Here is a 19,347-nt window from a genome sequence, read left to right as displayed (position 1 = left end):
CTGTCCACTTGGCGACAGGGGCCAGGCTCTGTCTCCCATTGCTGCCATCAGCAGGGACTCTCAGGCCGCATGTTAGCCTGATTGGTCTGGCCTGGGTCGGGTGTCCAGCCCTGGTCCACTCAGCTAAGGCTGGAAGCATGGTGGCCCCATCCCTGGGGTGCCCAGTGGGAAGAAAGGAATGAATGAATGAATGAATGAGTGCTCACAGGGAGCAGAAGTCTCAAAAGAGAATAAAGCAACAACCCCTGGCTTTATATTTTATTCAAGCAGCTGTTATGAAAGCATCATCATCATTAATAACAATGAGTATCCTCGTGAATGAGGACGTGTCTGGCTCTGAGCTGAGCGCTTTGTACCTGTTTTCTTATTCGAGCTCCAAGCACAGCCTTCCAGGAGGTGAAGGTGCTCTCGCCCTCCTGGAGGAAGGAGACCCTCAGAGGCCCAGTGAGTGCCTGGTCACGTGGCTGGTAAAGGGCACAGCCGGGGCGCTGTCTTACTTCAGGTCCGTGCTCGGAATGGAAGCGCCCAGGAGCAGGGACCTGTGTGTCCCCTTCACGGCCATCCCCTGCGCCTGGTGCAGTGCCAAGCACACAGCAGGTGCTCTAAATGTTAGGCAAATAGGTGAACGAGTGTAAGATCCCTTGCATTTCCCGACATTTCACAGTGACAGGCTTTTCACTCACCTGTGCTCACCCAGGCCAGGGGTACGAGCTGAATCTTCAAAGTAAAGCGCTCCAGTTTAGAGAGGGCTCTGCTGGGACTGGAACTCGGGTCCTGGGCTCCTGGAGAATCCCGTATGCTGTGCTGGGGTGCTGCTCCACGTGGTGGGCCAGAGAGTGGACTCTGGGCTCAGACACACCTCGTCCAAGTCATGGGTCTGCCTTCCCACAGGTGTGTCCCGGTGAGTGACTTCCTTAGCCTGTCTGGGTCTCAGTTTCCTCTTCTGTAAAATGGGAATGGTAAGAATCCTGCTGTGCAGGGCAGTTGTGAGATTTAAATAATAATGAGTGTCCAGCCGGGATCCTCACCCTTGGCATGATTGCCGTCTGGGCTGGATAATTCTTTGTGGTGGGAGCTGTGCATTGTAGGGTGTTTAACGGCATCCCTGGCCTCTATCTACTAGATGCCAGTAGCATTCCCCACCTCCCCCCAGGTGTGACAACGAGAAATGTCTCCAGACATTGCCAAATGTCCCCTCGGGGGCGACTGCTGGTGTACAGCACTGAGCACAGAGCTGGTACATAAAGGGATGAAGGACTGTCACTACTATTATTGTCATGATGATGGTGTCCATGGGGCAGGGGCCTCACCTGTCCTGTCGCTGCTGCGTCCCGGGGCCCTGTGCTGCCCTGATGCACAGTAGATGCTCAGAATCCACTGCCAGTGGCCGAGGGTCTCCTCTGTGCAGTGGGAGGGGCCTCCCTGATGCCTCTTCTGCCAAAGAAATGGTGGCAGCACCACGTGACTCTCAGAGAGGAGCAATTTCGTGGAATCTCGATCTCTCTCTCCCTCTCTCTCTCTCTCCATTATCCTGCTGCTGGGCTCCAGCAGAGCAGGCGGCAAAATGACAGGGAGCCGAGGTCTGGGTGCACTTTGCTCCAGCTTTTCTCCACCTGATTTCACGCAGCCGGAGGCCTGGCTGCCACTCAGCTGGAGAAATGTCAAAACTATATTAAATCACAGCGCGTGAACGAGCAGGAAGAGAGCACTTGTCACCCACCGCCTGCCTATTCCCGAGGCTCCTGCGCCCTCAGTGGGGAGGGACTGTCTTGGCCTGTCTCATTTTCCCTGCCCCTCTCCGTAATGACACCTGTGGAATTTGAAGTGATTTTCCCGAATGAGAGCTGGAGGAGGCACAAGTTTTAAGTTTTGATAAAGTCCAACTCGTCAATTTCTTCTTTTAAGGATGTGCTGTTGGTATTGTAGCTAAGAAATCTTTGCCTAAACCCAGGTCATAACTATTTTCTCCTAAGTTTTTTTCCAGAAATTTTTATAGCTTTAGGTTTTTAATTTAGGTCTATAGTGAATATTGAGTTAGTTATTGTATATGGTGTGAGGTATGAATCAAGATTCTTTTTTTTTTTTTTTTGCATATGGACATCCAACTGTTTCAGCGTAATTGTTGAAAAGACTATCCTTTCCCACTGAATTGCCTTTACATCTTTGTCAAAAATCAGTTATTGATAAACAGGTGGGTCTATTTCTAGATTTCTCCTCCATTGAACCATTTATTGATCTTCACCCACATCATACTATTTTAATTACTGAAGCCTTACAATAAATGTTGAAATCAGATAGTGTTAGGCCTTCAAATTTTTCTTCTTTTGGGCCATTCTAGCTTTTTTGCATTTCCATATGATTTTTAGAATCAGTTGTCAATTTCTATTAAAAAAAGACTATTGGGATTTTGCTTGTGATTGCATAGAATTTATTTATCAATTTGGGGAGAACTGACATCTGCCAACCAACGATATGAACTTTCTCTCCATTTGTTTAGGTCCTCTTCAATTTTTCTTAGCAACGTTTTGGAGTTTTCAGAGTTTGGGTTCAGCACATCTTTTATCAGAATTATCCCTAAGTATTCCAAATTTTTGGTGTTATTGTGAATGGCGTTTTTAATTTTTATTTCTGTTTTTCCTTGTTAGTATATAGAAATACAATTGATTTTCATATATTGATGTTTTATTTTGCAACCTCACTAAATTCACTGGCTTGTTCTAATAGATTTTATTGTAGATGCCATTAGATTTTCTACATAGTCATTCATGACATCTACTAATAAAGACAACTTTACCTCTTCCTTTCCAATCCTTTGCCCGTATTAATTTCTCTTGCCTTTTTGTGCCAGCTCCAACCTACAGCACAAATTTCTATAGAAGAGGTGAGAGCAGATATTTCTGTCTTGCTCCTGACCTTAATAATATTTCACTATTAAGAATGATGTTAGCTGTAGATATTTTATAAATGCTCTCAATCAGGTTGAGGAAGCTCCCTTCTGTTCCTAGTTTGCTGATCATTTTTATAATTAATTAACATTGGATATTGTCAAGTTTATTTTTGACATCTATTGGGATAATCATATGGTTTTTCTTTCTCAGTTGCTTAATATGGTGAATTACGTTGATTGATTTTCAAATATTAGACTAACCTTGCATTCCTGGGATAAACCCCACTTGATCATGATATCTTCTTCTTCTTCTCTCATTTTGTATGGTTGGATTTGGTTTGTTAAAATCTTGTTATGAAATTTTCTGTCTATTCTCATGAGGAACACTGGTCTGTGGCTTCCCTTTCTTGTGAAGTTGGGTTTCATTATTGGGGTGATGTTGGCCTTGTAGAATGACCTGGGAAGGAGTCCCTCCTTTTCTCTTTTCTGGAAGAGCTGGCGTAAAATTGGTATGATTTCTACCTTAAATGGTAACGTTCTCAAGTGAAACCCTTTGGGACTGGAGTTTTGTGTGTGTGAGTGGAGGGGAAGGTTTTAAGTTAGAAATTCAATTTTAAAAATATCTATAATGTCTATTTCTTCTTGATTGGACTTTGGTAGCTTATGTCTTTCAGGGAGTTTTCCCATTTCATCCAAGTTGTCCGGTTTATTGGCGTAAAGTTCTTCATGATATCCCCTCATTATCCTTTTTACATATTCAGAGTCTGTATGATGTCACATTTCTCGGTCTGATATTAGTAATTTTTGTCTCTCTTTTTTTCCTGAACCGTCTGCCTAGAAATTAATCAATTTTATTAATTTCCTTGAAGAACCTGCTTTTGGTATTATTGATTTCTTATATTAGTTTTCTGATTTCTATTTTGTAAATTTCTGTTCTTTGCTTTATTGCTTCCTTTCTTCTGCTGAGTTTGGGTTTAATTGCTTTTTTTTAAGTTTCTTAATATGGAAATTGAAGCCATTAATTTGAAATCTTTCTTCTTTTGAAATATAAACCTCCAGTGCTGTAAGTTTCCCCCTCGCTAACACGCCACAAATTTTGATATGTTGTGTTTTCATTTTTATTCAGTTCAAAACCCTTTTAAATTTCCCTATTAATTCCTTCTTGGCTCATGGATTATTTAGAGGTGTGTTACTTAATTTCCAAATATTTGGGGACTTTTCCAGATATCATTCCATTTTTGAAGTCTATTTCCACGGAGGTCATTGAATATATTTTTTGTCTTGAATCCTTTTACATTTATTGAGGCTTGTTTTATGGCCCAAGGTCTGGTCTATATTAGCAAACGTTCTGTGTTCACTTGAAAAGAGTGTACATTCTGCCATTGTTGGGTGTCACATCTGTTTAGACCAAGCAGCTTAATCCTTTTGTTCAAGTCGTCTGTATATTTACTGACTTTCAGCTATTTAACTGCACCAATAATTGAGAGATGGGTCCTGAAATGTCCCATTATAATTCTATATCTGTCTATCCCAGGTGTGAGATTTCGGGTCATAAGGTGTGATGGTTAATTTTATGTGTCAGTCGGACTGGGCTAAGGTTTGCCCTGATAGCTGAGATGACATTATTTCCAGGTGTGTCCCTGAGGGCATCTCCCGAAGGGATTAGCGTTTGAATCGGTAGACTGAGTAAAGCAGACGGCCCTCCCCAATGTGGGTGGATGTGGTCCAGTTAGTTGAGGCCTAAATAGAACAAGAAGGCAGAGGAAGCGCGAGCTCACTCTCTGCTGGAGCTGGGACCCCCGTCTTCTCCTGCCTTTGGACATCGGCCCCTGGTTCTCAGCCTTTACATTCAGACTGGGACTTACATCATCTGTGCCCTGGTTCCCAGGCCTTAGGTTTGGACTGGAACGACCCCACTGGCTTCCTGGGCCTCCAGCTTGAAGATGGCAGATCGTGGACTTCTCAGCCTCCGTAATTGGGTGAGGCAACCCCTCATAATAAATTTCTTTCTATTTATCTCTATATATCCTATTGGTCCTGTTTCTCTGGAGAATCCTGACTAATACATATGGTAAGTGTGTGTTTAACTTTATGAAAACCTGTCAAACTGTTTTCCAGCTGGCTGTAATATTTTGCATTTGCACCAGCAACATAGAAAAGTTCTGGTTGATCTGCTTCCTTGTCAGCATTTGGTCTTTTGTTTTAGCCATTCTAATAGGTGTGTGGTGGCATCCCACTGTGGTTTTATTTTACGAAGTTTTTTTTAAAAGTATGCTTTTTTTTTGGAGAGGAAGATTGGCCCTGACCGAACGTCTGTTGCCAATCTTCCTTTTTTTTACCCCCAAAGCCCCAGCACATAGTTGTATATCCTAGTTGTAGGTCATTCTGGTTTTTTTATGTGGGATGCCACCACAGCGTGACTTGATGAGCGATGTGTAGGTCTGTGCCCAGGATCCGGACCAGTGAAACCCGGGCTGCCAAAGTGGTGGGCACGAACTTACTCACTCAGCCCCGGGGCCAGCCCCTATCTCACTGTGGTTTTAGTTTGCATATTTCTGATGGCTAATCGCGTTGAACACCTTCCCATGTGCTTGTTCGCCGTCTCTGTGCTCTTTGGTGAAAGGTCTCTTCATGTGTTTGCCCATTTACTAATTGGATTGTTTGTTTGTTTTGCTGTTGAGTTTTGAGAGCTCATTATACATTCTAGACACTAGTGTTTTGCTGGATGTGTGGGTTGCAAATATTTCCTCCTACTCTGTAGCTTGCCTTTTCATCCTCTTAATGAAGTATTTTGAAGAGCAAAGTTTTTAGTTTTTATGAAGTCCAATTTATCAATTTTTCCTTTTATGGATTGTACTTTTGGGTTCAAGTCTATGCCTTGCCCTAGATCTTGAAGATTTTCTCTTGTATTGTTTTCTAAAAACTATAATTTTACATTTTATGTTTAAGTCCGTGATCCATACTGAGTTAATTTTTATATAAGACATGAGACTCAGGGTGGAGTTTTTTTTTTTTTTTTTTTGCCTGCGGATGTTCGATTGCCCCAGCACCGTTTGTGGGAAGGGCTGTTTCCCTCCACTGAACTGCTTTTTGATCGTCAAAATTCAGTTGGCATTTTTTGTGGGTCTATTTCTGGATTCTCTGCTCTGTTCCACTGATCCATGTGTTTATCCTTCACCAAAATCTTTGTCTATATTTTAATTGGATTGTGTGTATTCCTATTGTTGAGTTTTGAGAGTTTCTCATACATTCTGCATACAAATCTTTTGTTGGGTATGTTGTTTGCAAACATTTTCTCCCACTCTGTAGCTTGTCTCTTCCTTGTCTTGACAGTGTCTTTGACAGAGCAAAAGTTTTAAATTTTGATGATGTCCAATTTATCATCTTTTTCTTCTATGGGTTGTGTTTTTGGTGTCATTTCTAGGAACTCTTCATCTAAACCCAGATCATGAATATTTTATCCAAAAAGTTTTATAGTTTTATGTTTGTGTTCTGTCTTTATCTATGGTCTATTTCTATTTTGAGTTAATCTTGTGTAACGTGTGAGGTTTAGGTCAAGGTTTTGTTTTTTTTTTTAATATGGATGACCAGAGGGCTGGCCCTGTGGCCAATTGGTTAAGTTCGCTCGTTCCACTTCAGTGGCCTGAGGTTCGCTGGTTCAGATCCTGGTCATGGACCTATGCACCACTCATCAAGGCACGCTGTGGTGGCATCCCACAGAGAAAAACTAGAATGACCCACAACTAGGATATACAACTATGTACTGGAGCTTTGGGGAGAAAAAAGAAAAAAAAAAGAGGAAGACTGGTAACAGAAGTTAGCTCAGGGCCAAACGTCCTCACCAAAAAAAAGACAAAACGATATGGATGGTGAATTGTTACAGCACCATTTGCTGAAAAGACATCCTTTCTCCCTTGAATTGCTTTTGCATCTTTGTCAAATATCAAATGGTTGTGTTTGTGTGAGTCTATTTATGGGCTATTTAATCTGTTTCATGGATTTATGTGTCTGTCTCTTTGCCACTTCCACTTCGTCTTGCTTACTGTAGCTGTGTAGTAAGTCTTAAAATCAAGGTGTGTGATTTCTCCAACTTTATTTTTCCTTTTCAAAGTTGTCTACTCCAGTTCACTTGCCCTTTCATATAAATTTTGGAATCAGCTCCTCTCTGCGTATGAGGAACATCTGTTTGAGTTTTGATTGGTATTGCATTAAGTCAATACAGCACTGGGGTACGCTCACCTCTTTATTGAGTCTTCTGATCGATGAACATGGTATGTCTTTCCATTTACTTAGGTCCTTTTTGACTTTTTTCAACAGCAACTTGTGGTTTTCAGCCTGCAGACACTGTACATGTTTTATTAGATTTATACCTAAGTATTGCATTTTTCTTGGGGCTATTGTAAATGGTATTATGTTTTCAAAGACATTTTCACTAGCTACAGAATGACAGTTTTACCATTTGTGTGCATGTGTGTTTCAATTATCTTTTAAGGAAATTTAAATAATAAGAAAAAAATCTTACACTTCTGGTGCTCTTTATTCCTTTGTGTAGATCCATTTCTATCTGGTATCATTTTCTTTCTGCCTGAAGGAGAATCTTTAATGTTTCTTGTATTGAGGATTACATGTCTTAAAATGTTTTTATTTCACCTTTTGAAAGACATTTTCCCTGGTTATAGAATTTCAGGTTCACAGATTACTTTTTCCTTTCATCACTTGAAGGATGTCCCCCACCATCTTCTTGCTTTCATTGTTTCTGAAGAGAAATCTACTGTCATTGTTATCTTTGTTCCTTTCTACTTAAGTTTCCTTTGTTCTCTGTTTTCTTTTAAGATCTTTTCTTTATCACTGGCTTTAAGAAACTTGACTATGGTGTGTCTCAGTATATTTTTCTTGTTTCTTGTGTTTGAAATATGTTGAGATTCTCAGATCTTTGGGTTTTGAGATTTTATCAAATCTAGACAATTTTCTGCCATTCTTTCTTCAAGTATTTTTCTGCTCTCACTCCTTTTGTCTTTCTTCCTTTGGGGATTCGAATTACGTGGATATCAACCTGCCTGAAGTTGTCCTACAGCTCATGGATGCTCTTTTCATTTCTATAAAATCCTTTTTTTCTCTCTGTGTTTCATTTTAGATAGTTTTTATTGCTGTGCCTTCAAGTTCACTAATTTTTTCTTTGGCAATTTCTAATCTATTAATGCCATTTGGTGTACTTTTCACCTCAGACATTATAGTTTTCCTCTCTAGAATCTTGACTTGACTCCTTTTTTATATTTTCCATATCTCTACATAGCTTTTTGAACATATGGAATACAATGATAATAACAGTTTTAATGTCTTTGTCTGCAAATTCTAACAACTCCGTCAGTTCAGGGTTGGTTTTAATTGACCAATTTTCTCCTCATTCTGGGTCATATATTCCTGTTTTGCATGGCTTGTGATCTTTAATTGGATGCCAGCCATTCTCAATTTTGCCTTGTAGGATGGTGGATATTTTTGTGTCATTATACTTATTCTTGAGCTTTGTTCTGAGACCTACTTAAGTTGCCTGGAAAAGGTTTGATCCTTTTGGGTCTTGTTCTTCAGCATCGTTAGGTGAGCCCAGAGCAGCACTCAGCACAGGGCTAACTCCCCCACTACTTAGGTGAGTTCCTCTGAGCACTCTATGCCAATCTCCATGAGTCAGGCTATCCTCCCGTCTAGGTGGTGGGAAGCGCACTGTTCCCAGCCGAGTGTGAGCACCAGGCACTGTTCCCTGCCTTCTTCTGGAATGGTCCTTTCCCCAGCCTCCAGGATTCCCAGCACACATGTCAGCTGATCAGCTGGATACTCAGGAGGATACTCAGCGCCCTCCCTCTGTGTAGCTCTCTCCTCCACAGTCCTCTGTCCCACGGACTCTAGCCGTCTTGTTCTCCCTGGGCTCACGGAGCCTCATCTCCTCAATTCGGGATGTCCATGGTGCCTCCTGGGCTCTCCCTCCCTGTGTTGAGAAACTCACATGCGCGGGGGCAGCCATGGGCTCAGCTCACTCGTGTCCTGCCTCTCTGGGGTCACTGCTCCTCGCTGTCTGGAGTTCAGGGTCTTGAGAACTGTTGTTTCATATTTTTATTTGTTTCGTTGGTTGGTTAGTTAGTTGTTTTGGTTGGGTTGGTTAGTTAGTTTGGTTGGTCAGTTACTTCAAGCAGGAAGTTAAGTCCAGACCCTGTTCCTCCATCCCGGCTGGACTTGGAGGTCTGGCGGGAGGGTTCTCCCACGGCCATGAAAGGGCAGCGCAGATGACTCTTCCCTTTTCCGGAACTGAGCACGGTGCACATCTGAAATCTCCGTTACTCTGCGGCCCGAGGGCAGAGTTCGCCTCATGAGAACAAGTGCAAGGTGGAGAACCTGTGTCTGCAGTCTGCGTCCACCTGCGGGCCCTTCACAGGAACGCAGCTCTTGCTTAACATCAGGGCTCCTCCAGTCTCGGATGCTGCCGGGTTAGAGGCCCACCGTCAATTCAACAGCAGTGTTTTAGTGAAAAAGAGACAGGAGCACTTTAAATGGACCACTCCATTGTGAGACACGTTCTACTTTTTAGAAATATGAAAACACACACACACACACAAACATGAAGGAAGTGCAGAATTAATAGCTAATGTGTTTGGAGTGAGGACTATGCACCAGACCCTGGCTCAGGGCTCCGCAGGCCTCATCACATTTAAAATTCCCAAAGAGACTGCGAGGTGGGCGCTGTTATGATGCTCATTGTACAGATGAGTAAACTGAGGCTCAGAGGGGTTGGGCTTCATGCTCAAGCTCACCCAGCTGCTGCAGTTCAGAGCTGGGACTGGAGCTCAGGCCAGTGGGGTTCCCCTCAGAGTCCAAGCTCCCAGACACTGGGCTGTGTGGCTCATACACAGGCGCTGAGCTGAGACCTTCCAGAGCAGAAGCAGGTGACCCTGGGGCGAGCTTGACCTCATTTCCCCTTCCCTTGCCCCCTCTGCCAGCAAACGATGCTGGACTGGATGCCCCAGCTGCCGTCTCCCCAGCTCCCACTCTCCTCTGCAGAAGTTCACGTCTCAGCAGCTGACTGCTATTAGGGTTGGGAGAATGCAAAGAAAACACGACAATTACAAAAATGACGGTTTTGTGTTGTTTTCCTTTTCCCTTAGATGAAATTGTAGTTCTTTGAAATCACTTCAACTAATATGTGTTGTTTTAAATTGTGACTCTTAGGAGCCCTCCCCATGCAGTATGGGGGCAGGAACCTGCAGTCCTCAGACCCCGTCCCCTGTCTGCCCCTGGGCCATCAGTCAGGGCAGACGGGGGACTGCTGGGGCACCAAGTGTGCCCAGCACAAGGCAGCACCGTCCAGCTCCTGGAAGGGGCGCCCAAGGGAACCGAAGGACCCTGGCTGTGAGTGGAAGAGGGGCCGAGACCCTGGTGTGGCCTGTGAGGGGGTCTATGCTGGGCCTCCCACGGCTAAACCACTTAGCCCTCCTGCCCACTCTGCGTGATAAGCACTGCTACTTTCCCTGCTTCCCAGAGGGGGAACTGAGGTGCGATTTACTTGCCCAGGGTCACAAAGCTGCTATGAATGAGACAGGAGCCGGGCTACAGGCTGGACGTGGCAGCGGGCTCCTAAAGCGAAGGTCAAATTCGGCCTGAGCTGCTGACCACCCAGTGGTCAGGCTTCGGCTTCCACATCTGTCAAATGACACCTCGTGGCGGGATGACCGGACTGGGAGCATCCGCGGAGGGTCCCTGGGTACCCTCCCCAAGGGGCCCTTGGAGTTCCCGTAAGCTCAGGCCCTGTTGAGCCCCCACTGGTCCTCTCGGGAAAAGTCAGCCCCTGCGGAGGCCAGGCTGGGTGGGCCACACCCGGGCCGGGCAGGGCCGGCGGAGGGCAGAGGGGCCCACTTCTCCCCTCCCCGGAGACGGTGACAATACCTAACTCAGAGATGGGCCTGCGGAGGGCTGCATGCTGCACCCGGCACACAGCAGGTGCTCCATAAATGTCGGCGACTGTGGGCCATGTGTGGAGGGCTTTACACGGGGCTCCACGGGGATGTCCGTGCTCTGTCTGTGGCTGTCGCAAGTGCCCGGACCAGAGCCTGGCGCTTGGTGAGTGCTCAGTAGTATTTGCTGACTCAGTCTGGCCACGCTGCTGTAAGGAGACACCGGAGACCCGCTGGCCTGTAGGCAGCAGACGTCACTGTCACTTTCTCAGTCTGGAGGCTGGAGTCCACGGTCAGGGCGCCAGCAGGTCAGGTTCTGCTGAGGTCCTCTTCTGCGTTGCAGGCTGTGGGCTTCGCATATCCTCATGTGGCAGGGAGAGTGCGGGAGTGTTCTCTGGGTCCCTTCACTAGGGTGCTAATCCCATTTGTGAGGGCTCCACCCTCACGACCTCGTCTAGTCCTGGCCGGCTCCCGAAGGCCCCCCTCCAAATGCCACCACACTCGGGTGGGGTTCCAATGTTCGCGTCTCGCGAGGACACAGACATTCAGACTGTAACACGGAATGAATGCCTGCATGGACATTGAGTGTCTTCATCGAGGCCGGATGTGGCAGGGCCTCAGCAGACTGTGGGCCCTTCTCACCCAGGGCCGTGTCTGCTCCTGACTGTCCCCAGAGCCACCTGGGAGCCTCACTCCTGCTCCAGGTAGCTGAGGAAGCCTCGCCTGGTGCCGGGGTTTAGAAAGTATGGCCAAGCCACCTCCTGCTGTGCACGGTTACCAAGGTCCAGCCCCTCCAATCTAGCACAGAGTCACCTAAGGGCTTTGCTGAGGGGCCATAACCCAGGGGTTATCTCCGGGTTCCCTTCCCGTGCACTGGGTCCCGTGTGATCCCTTCTTGCTCTGCACTCTTTATAACTATTTTTAAAGGCATCTGGTCCAGGCATCTCATTTCTTTCCTGGGGAATGAGGCTCAGAGAGGGGCAGTAATCTGCTCAAAGTCACACAGCATGTTGGGGCAGGGTCGAGACGACAGCCTGGATCTCCTGACTCAGGCATGAGTCTTTTCCTGATGCTGGTGATCAGGACGCTGTAGCCAAGACCAGCCGGCTCTGGGCTGCGTGGCTGTGGGGACCTGAGGTCAGTGCTGACAGGGGCTGGGAGCAAAGAGGCTGCTTTTGTCTCAAGTCTGGCTTTTCTCTCTCTCAGTGATTCCAATTTCAGGAGAATTTTTTGTCTGTGTTTTTATTCTTTTGTCTTCCTTTGTGCTTTCTGTCTGGGTAATCTGAGGCTCACAGGCAGCTAACTACGATGTGTGCATTCAAATGAAATGCAATAAAATATAATTGAACATATTTTTTCCTGTCTGAGCAGTGGATTAACTTCCCCGGCACACCCTCCTCCCTCTTCACTCCCCCCGCTCTTTCTCTGAGGTTTTCCTCCCCTCCCCGAGTCTCTGGGATTGAAAGGCCAGTGGCCCCTGCTCACGGGAAGCACACAGATGATCCCGACTTTACAGCCCACGTCCCGTGATCCATAGATGGTGTTCCGGGCCGAGGAGAGGGAACCACCAGCGTCCACGAGGGCCGGGGGCGCTGCCAGCCCCGGGCTGGGAGAGGAGAGCAGTCTCCACCCATGACGAGTGGGGAGAGAGCCCGTGGGCAGGACGGGGGTCTCCTGCGGACGCACCTGTCACTCGGGCAGGGACCGTCCTGGGCAGACACACCGTCCCTGCCACGCTGGGAAAAGGCGGCTCCTTCTCTGTCGCTCCGGAACTGAGGCTGGATGTGCGTGACCAGGACGTTCAGCCACAGCAGCCGTCGTGGGTCCCAGTGGGGGAGGGACCCGCAGGGACGCCCTGGACGCGAACATGAAGCGCGGGCTCAGCTCAGGAGGAGAGCAAGAGGTGTCAGACAGCGATGGGCAGGAAGGGTCCTCCTGCCTCAGCTTACTCACTGTGTAACCCTGGGCGAGTGGCCCAAGCCCCGAGCCTCAGTTTCCCCATCTGTAACATGGGCATAGATCGGTACACAGCATCAGGGCTTGTGGGCAGGATTCAGTGGAACGATGCTTGTGCCTGGTACACAGCAGGTCCTGAATAGATGGAGGCCAGTGAAATCCACTCACTCGTCATCATCCATTCGTTCATCGTCACCCAGCCGGCTCTGCGGGCCTGCTCTGCGCCAGGCCGGGGGCAGCGTCAGGGAGCGAAGAGTCACCCTCCTGCCCCCTCCAGCAGCTCGTGGTCCAGTGTGAGTCTGAAGCAGGCTCTGTCTGAGGGCATCAGCTGGGTCTCCCAGAACAGAGGAGGGACAAGCAAAGTTGGCACCAAGGGGAGTCAGAGAAGGCCTCCTGGAGGAGGTGACACCGGAGCTGAGCCTGGAAGGAGACTCCAGTTTCAGAAGGTGGGGGATGGGGAGGGGCATCCAGGAGATGGGATGGCAGGCAAAGGCCGGGAAGCATGCAGAGTGTGGGGGTGGGGACCAGGGGTGGTGTGTGGGGCCTGATGGCGCCGTCACCCTGAATCAGGAGTTAAACAGACGCTGTGTTTACAGTGTGATTTCTCAGAGGGTTCAGAGAGAAGTTGACAAATGGGTCCTGTCCTTTCCCAGGAGAGTTTAGATTTCCTTTTTCTTTCTTATTTTTTTTCCTTTTTGATGGTGCGCTCTCTCTCTAACACACAGACTCCCGTCTCCCGCGGCAGCCAGAGGGCCTGGGAACCCGCTCCTGTGGGCTGAGGGCTCCTCTCTGCATGTGGCCCTGGGCTGCCTGCGCCCTGCAGGGCTGGGGTCTGGAGCTGCAGCCGCTCGGGGCTCCCGGCCTCGTCCTCTCCGGGCAGCCCTGCCGTTCTCGCCACCCAGTCCAGGGGTGGTGAGCTTCCCGTCACTGGAGGGCTCCCCAGAGACCAGGGCAACCCTCGGAGGGAACTGAGGCGTCAAACGCTGGACGGGCCCAAGACCCGGACTCATCTCTGCCTGTCTCCCCCATCCCTCCCGTCATTCCACCCAATGACACAAAGCGGAGACAGAGGAAGGAGAGGGAAGAAGGGGAACCAGTTACCACGGGGGGAGGGGCTGGCACTTCAGCGTCTGAGTCCTCCCTCCAGCTCCAATCCCAAGAGTAAGACTGAGTTTTCCCATTTCACTGATGAGGACACTGAGGCTCAGAGAGGTTAAGCAAGAAAGCAGCGAAGCCCAGGTTTGAACTTGGGTCCCCCTGACTGTTTCCCAGAGGCGCCACCTGTTTCCAAGAGAAGAAAGGCTGCTCTGAGCTGAGCTCTCCCCTGGCCGAGTCTTATTTAACCCACAGGAGGCTACAGCCTGACACAGGGGGAGATGCGCAGACTGATAGGAGGGGGCGGGGTGGTGGGTTCGGGATCATGTGTGCTGCTCTCCATCCTGAGCCCCACCTTCTGCCTGCTCATGCTGATTGAGGGACCCTGCGTGTGGAGCCCGCCTGTCTCTCCTTGATGAGGCCCTCCCTGAGGCAGGGAGAAATGAGGGTGGGGCGGCCCCACCCCCGGAGCCCCCCGCTGAGGCACAGCGCCAGGCGCCCGTCCTGTCCTGTTTCATTTAAACACCCTCTCCTGAGAGGGAGCTTGGACTCCTCGTTTCCCGTCAAGTTCCTCCAGCTGGTGACGCAGGAGGAGCCAGGACCCTCCTCTCTAAAACAAGGTTCCCCCACAGCCCGGGCGGGACCCCTGGGCGCCCAGCGGCCTGATCCCTGCCTGCCCTGGGGGTTGTATTTCTCTCCATCTGGCTGACTGCACCAGAACTTTCTTTTCTTCTCTTGATGGTGCCTCATGTTAAGTCTGTTGCCTTGACATTTAGATTTATACAGATAATGTGCGCATGAGAGAGTCTAGAAGCTTCTGGAAGCCTGAGGAGGCCCAGAGCACTTCCCAGAGGTTCGTGCGTCAGGAAGTCCCCTTCTAGAGGGGTTCCCCCACCTCTCCAGCACCCCCAACTGAGGGAGATGGAGGAGGGAGGAGGGAGAGACCCTAAGGAAGCCCACCGGCTGGCCCTTTTTGGGGTAGAGGCACCCTCTCCTACCCTGGGGTGGGTGTGGTAGCCCCAGCCTCTCACGTCAGGAACTGTCTTCTGGGCACCTAATGTGTACCCACACTTTACATCCCTCTTCTCATTTGGTCCTCATGCTGTGAGGTTGATAATATCCTAACCTTTGTTTTACAGATGGGGAACTGAGGCTCAGAGACATCAAGCAACTGGCCCAGTGCCACACAGCTAGTGAGCTGCAGAACCAGGATTTAAGCCATGTCTGACCCCCAGACTTCCCACAGACAAATCGATTTCCTCAATTGACTCCATCAGATCTGGCCCTGTGGTCCCCACCCTCCTGGACATGACCCTGGTCCCTGGGTTTCAGGGGCATGAAGTGAGCCTGTGCCCCACCTGGGTGGCCTCCCTGTGCTGCTCCTGCCCAGCTCTCTCACCCCTCCAGCAGACTGAACTTCATCCTCTTCCTTGAAGCCCCTCCATCTACCTTCCCTCATGGCTTTGTGAAAGCTGCTCCCTCTGCCTGCAGAGGCCGCCCCCTCCTCTCTGCCTGGACAACTCCTATTCATCTTTCAGGACTCAGTGGGATGTTGCCTCCTCCAAGAAGCCTCCGGGATCTCCCGGGCTCAATCTTGTGTCCTGCTCTGGGCTCCTGACCCCGTGCTCACCCAGAGCCTGGAGCACCGACTGTGTGTAGTTAGGGTGTCTGTCTGTGTGTCTGCCTCCCCACTGGACTGCGAGATTCCCGAGGGCCAGGCTGTCGCCGGAAGTCCTGCACGCTGCCTGGGCCTGCCCAGGGCCCACGATGGTAAGTCAACATCTGTGAAGTGAGTGGATGATCCGCCCAGTCTTGGGACCTTTGCGTTTTCCTCCTCGGGTGGGACTCAAGGAGAATGGCGCTAGGTTTTGTGCCCCTCAGCAGACCTGCCAGGAGATGGCCTGGTGTCCCTTGGTGCTGCTGGCAGAAGTGAGGACCAGCATCCTGCAGCACCTGCTTCATGTCCCAATGGTGCCACCCAAGGCAGAGGGACTTTGGGCAGTTCACTGGCTTCTCTGCGCCTCAGTATGACGCAGCCTATCCCAGGGTGGCTCTGAGGACGGAGGGAGGGGATGGGGCCAAGCACCCGGCCTGGGGCCTGTGCAGAGTTGGACCTTAGTAGATGCTCTGTCCTTTGGAGGTCATCGCTTCCCCCTGCCAGGACCACGTGACATGGCCGATCACTCTCCCTTCCCCAATATGGCGGAAATGGCACTTTACACAAGTGGCCATTTGCCTGGTGGCCCCTCGGACAGACCCTCAGCTGCCAGGAAATGCAGTCCAGCCAGAAGGTCCCCCGGGCAGAGACCCCGCAGGGCGAGCTGCTCTCCTGTCGGGCACAGGCCTTCTGAGGCGCTGAGGGCCCTGCAGGGGACATGTGCTCAGCCTGCCTGCCAGGAGCAGGGGTGTGAGCTCGGGGCCTCCTCCTGGGCTGGACACCCTGTGGTCTGACGCAGAGATGGGGACACAGCCGACGGTCACCACTGCGGCTGTCCTCCCTCCCCCGTGACGGTCTCAGTGAACGCACCTGAGTTGATGACAAGAGGAAGATTTTGGAGCCACAAGAAACCAGGCAGCGGGTCTTCCTTTCTTGTTTCTTTCCCTTCAAGGAACTTGGTGTGGGGGTGTAGCAAGAGCTAAAGTTATGGGGAGACTCTGATGGTCCCTGGGTCCCCTCAGGACCTGGGACCTGCCTCTTGCAGCCGGGACGCGGGGGTGGGTGGAGGGAGGTCAGGGCACAGACACAGGGCCTGGCAGAGCCCGGAGCTTGGCAAGCAAGTACTACGTGGCAGGCGTGCCGGCTGGACTCCAGCCCCAGCCTTGCCGCATGCGAGCCTCGTGCTGCCCTGAGCCTGCGTTTCCCTCTGTGCACTGGGAGGAGGACAGTCAGCAGAGACGGCGTCTGTGACGGGCCCGGCGCGCAGTGGGTGTGCAGCGAGGAGCCTGCCCCTGGGATCCTCTGCCTCTCATCTCCCGGACGGCAGAGAGGGGCTCCTGAGCATCAGAAACGTCAGTTCGTCTCTGCCCAGGAGGGACGATGAGAAAGCCGCTCACTCTGAGGGACACGTCCCTTCTCCCCTCGAAGGCCGCTCAGGTTTCCAGAGGCCCCCCGCGAAGTGCAGCTGGGGCCTCACCCAAGGCCTCTGTGAGCCCCGCCCCAGGGGGACTGCGGCAGGCATCCAGGAGGGAGGTGTGGGGCCCAAGGTGGGGTGCGGGGAGGGCAGGGGAGCCGGTGGGGGAGGAGGGAAGAGGCGTTGGTAACAACAACAACAGCTACACACTTCCATTTTCAGATGAGGAGAGTGCGCACAGAGGGGTTGAACACTCTGCCCGCGGTCACACAGCTGGGGTTTGGACCCAGGAGTTCTGGCTCCACAGTCCGGCTCTCACCCGTGAACCTGAGGAGGGAGAATGTGGGCGAGGGGCATCAAGGGAGTCCTCGGCCGGCCTGGCACAGCCCGCCGTCCTGCGTCCTGCTTCCCCCAGGCCCCAGGGGGGAGGTGACAGGCCTGGGGCTGACATGGCCCTGGGGAACTGACAGGACAGAGTGCTCAGTTCTCGAGAGAAGGAGCTGCTCCAGGGCGCCATCCAGTAAAGCTGACGGTGGCGCAGCTCATACAAATCTCCCATTTATGGAGACACCGCGGGGGAGGCCGGGGCTGGGCTCGGCCCCTGGCTCAGCCCCTGACAAGGCCATAGGTCGGGGGAGGACACTGAAGCTGTATGTACCAGGGAAGGGGCGGGGGCTGGCCCCGGGCCACCAGGATGGGAGCGAGGGGTCACTGTCCAGCTCCAAAGTCCCCCTCCTGCTAGGGGACAGCCAGGGCGGGCCTGCCAGGCTGGGAGCATTGCCACGTTGGGAGGAAGGCGAGGACCACTGATAAAGTTCTGTTTTTGTGCCGCCATTTTCTCTTCACCGCGTCCCCGTGTCTCTGAGCTGCAGGCCCCTGAGAGCCCTCACTGTGCCTCAAATATGTCGCACTTCCCCGAGCTGTGTCTTCTGCCAGGAACTGTCTTCCTCACTGACCCACTGCCTCCACCATGAGCCCAGGGCCTAATCCCACCTTCCCTGTGGGCCCAGCCCCAATCACACCTCCTCTAGGAAGCCTTCCAGGATGCCCCGCCAAGCAGACTTCCTCCTTCCTGTGAAGTCTTGTGCCCCCAACTTAGACACCTCCTGTCTTTAGGCAACAAGCTCTTTCCTGGCCAGGTGTGGGCCTGAGTTCCACGTCTCCTCCAGCCACGGCTCCACCCAGATGGAGAGTGAGGTCCCCACAGGCCTCTGGACACAGCTCGGAGCTGTGGCCCCAAGTCCACCCCGCAAGGCCAGTCCTGGGCAGGCTCAGTGCCCACTGCTCACCCTCTAAGCTGCCCCCTGCTGTGCCCTGAGCTCCAGGCAGGCCCCACATGAGCCCCCGTGGGTGCAACACATGCCCCGAGTCCAGGGTGGACAATTCCTGGAGCCTGCTCTTCTTCAGGGACTGGGGGTTCGATACGCCTGTCTGTGATTTGCGGACCCCTGACACTCTGATGGTGGAAATTTGTGAGTCTCAGCTGCTTTGGGTCTGTGACTCGAGGATCTCAGACGGTGGGATGCTGGACGCTGAGATCCTGTAGCTCCATGAGCTGAGCTCGGGGAGGCCAAGGGTCCATGACTCTGACTTCAGGAATCTGAGGGTCAGGCTGTCAGAACGGCTGGGCACTGAAGGGGCAGGGTCGGTGTGGTCAGAGGCCACTGCAGGTCAGAGGGAGGAGCTACAGGGTTGGGGGATGGGGGGCGGTGCCCACTGCAGCCTCCAGCCAAGGGCTCCGCAGGGCTCAGGGACACGGCAGCACTGACCCCACCCCAGCTGCCCACATGGAATCTGCTTGTTGCAGTTGCTGGCCTGCTAAAGCACCCGCTTCATCGGTCCCACATGGAGCACAGCCAACTGGACAGCTGACTGTGTTCCCATCGCTCCCACACTTGCTGTCGCCTCGTACTGCTGATGGAGTTCCACTGTGGGGGGTGCACATGATGGGGCATGGCCGGGGCAGCCGAGAGAGTCACTGATGGGGGCTGGGCCCCCAGACCCTGAGGGTCACAGCGAGTGAGCAGGTTAGGGTGAGGGGGCCTTTCTCCAGCAGGACAGGGTCTCTGAGGGTCAGCATGGGAGGTGGCCCAGCCATGGTCCTGTGTCAGACCTGTGGCTAGGAGCCGGGGGGCGGGGAGGGGTGGCTCAGGTGAGAGCAAGCAGGGCAAGAACAGGTCGGGGGCCCTGCCTACCTGGCCCGTAGATCAGCTGCTATCCCCGGGCTGCAGGGCCTGCCCCAGGGCGACCCAGGGCCCCCACCGCTGACCCACTCACCCTCCCCTGTGTCCACGGCATCTGTCCCCCGACCACAGCTCTGATTTCTGCTTCCAGCCATCCTCCTCAAAACTGAAGACCACCTCCAGGGACCCCTCGCATGACTCCAATTCATCCATTCAAT

The sequence above is a fragment of the Equus caballus genome, chromosome 2 (assembly GCF_041296265.1).
Source record: "Equus caballus isolate H_3958 breed thoroughbred chromosome 2, TB-T2T, whole genome shotgun sequence".
NCBI lineage: Eukaryota > Metazoa > Chordata > Mammalia > Perissodactyla > Equidae > Equus > Equus caballus.
The sequence above is the reverse complement of the archived record's forward strand: the minus strand, read 5'-3'. Positions refer to the sequence as shown.